Source organism: Vombatus ursinus, unplaced genomic scaffold, assembly GCF_900497805.2.
Source record: "Vombatus ursinus unplaced genomic scaffold, bare-nosed wombat genome assembly UNPS02014791.1, whole genome shotgun sequence".
NCBI classification, from domain to species: Eukaryota; Metazoa; Chordata; class Mammalia; order Diprotodontia; family Vombatidae; genus Vombatus; species Vombatus ursinus.
In genome coordinates this window covers 24111857-24113896 of record NW_020954569.1, presented here as the reverse complement: position 1 = coordinate 24113896, position 2040 = coordinate 24111857, and positions in this window count along the sequence as shown.

Below are 2040 nucleotides of genomic sequence, written 5' to 3'. Positions count from 1 at the left end.
GGGGGGGGGGGGGGGGGGGGGAGAGAAAGGAAGAGCAAAGCAAAGAAAGCTCCGTCTATCACACGGAGGGGCAGCCCCCTCCTCCAGACTTCCCTTTTGAGGGGAAAGGTCCTGGGTATTTAAGTCTTGCAGATTCTGATGGCCAGAGCTGCTGGGTACCAGAAAGAAGAACAAAACGAGTTGAAGAAGCCCCAGGAGCGACAACAACGATGGGAGAAGGAACACAGACGGCAGAAAATTCAGAGAGAGCAGAAGGAAAAGACAGTTAAGATGACTAAACTAAGTAAACTGTTTTCACGTTTTTGTGTGATCGGGACTTTGCCACAGGTTGTGTCAGCTCCAGTGCCCTGGGCACCCCTGTCCAAAGCCACACTGCAGCAACAGGAGGAGGTGGGAGTGGAGAGATGGATCCTGGTAGAAGGTGCTCAAAGACAAATCCTGATATGGGAAGAGGCTACTCCTGAGATCATCTTACAGGGCAGCTGGACCCTGAACTCCACATTATACCTCCTTGGCATTCGCCACCTTACGCTGACAAAAGCTAAGACCCCTGACAATTGGTTCCCCACTGCTGAAGATGCCAGGTGGGAGGAGATAGGTAAAACAATCAATTATCGTCAACACAGGAGAAAATGGCTGGGGGCACTTGCATTGGCGGCATCCATCTTCGAGGAGTTCCAGATACAGGACTTATATAGCGGACAGCAATTGCTTGCCTCACAAATAGAAGAGCTGGCCAATAAATTCGCCCATGCCCTCCAAGCGCAGGCTGATATTGATCAGCAGCTGGAGGAGCAGATTCAAAAAATAGCATTGGCTACCCAGGACATTGGGAATGAACTTATGTGGCTGGAACATATCTGACACTTGACACCAGCACGAGACTGATGGTGTTGTTCATCACCTTGGTAATTGGATTGGGTATGCCTCTTTCCCTATCCCCTCCCCGGTGGCCCATTGGGCATTTGTGGCTCTTTTTGCATTTATACTGTTATTGTTACTACCCACTATATTAGGGTGTTTCCTTAGGATTCTTAGAGGTTCATTAGAGGCACTCAAAACTGAGGCCCTAGTCTTGAGACCCCGTCTCCGCCCCCTTGATTAAACAAAAAGGGGGAGGTGTGAGGGATTGTCTGATGTTGGCTACGTGCCATGTGGGGGTTGTGGTAAGATGGGGCAGGTGTGAGGGATTGTCTGATGTTGGCTGTGCCACGTGGGGGTGGGACGGCAAGGAGGAGGGGCTAGGAAGGTATATAAGGGGGGGTAGGGATCGGAGCACTCGCTGGCTCCTGTTTTCTTGCTCCTGCTCGCTTGCTCCTGCTCTTGCTTTCCTGCTCGGCCTTGCTGTGATGGTTTCTGAGTAAAGTTCGAGTGCTTGCACCTCCTGATTGGCTCATCTCTATGTTTATCCGGGTGGGCTCCGAAGACTGGTATGTGTGACTCTGGCAGCCTGTTCCTGTTAGGAGGAGAGTGCACGGCGCGGCGGGCACACAGAATCTTGATTAGGATTCATCTTTGGATAGAGAATGCATTGCTCTTTTCATTACATCACATCTATCTTTTCCTTTTGAGTGCATTTCAGTTAACCAACAGCATTGTTTTCCAGTCTCAAGGCTTGAAATGTCATTTTCAGGGGCAGCTAGGTGGCACGGTGGATAGAGCACTGGCTCTGGAGTCAAGAGGACCTAAGTTCAAATCCAGTCTCAGACCAGACATTTGACACTTACTAGCTGTATGACCCTGGGCAAGTCACTTAACCCCCATTGCCTATCTACCCCTCAAAAAAATTAAATAAAAAAGATTTCAAATAATAAAGGGGAGAGGTTTCAATTAAATTTACTTGTGTTTAGTAAACTTCACTAGTGTGAAAAGTATCATGGTTTGTAATTGGGTACAAAAAAAAGAAGTGTCATTTTCCATAATTTTGAAAGTCTCAGACTAAGTACCTCCACTCAAAGGTTTCTATAGGCTGAGATGTGACAACATCAGCCTGAGACACATAGCAGACCTGGTATCATGACCCCACATCAACCAGTTAAC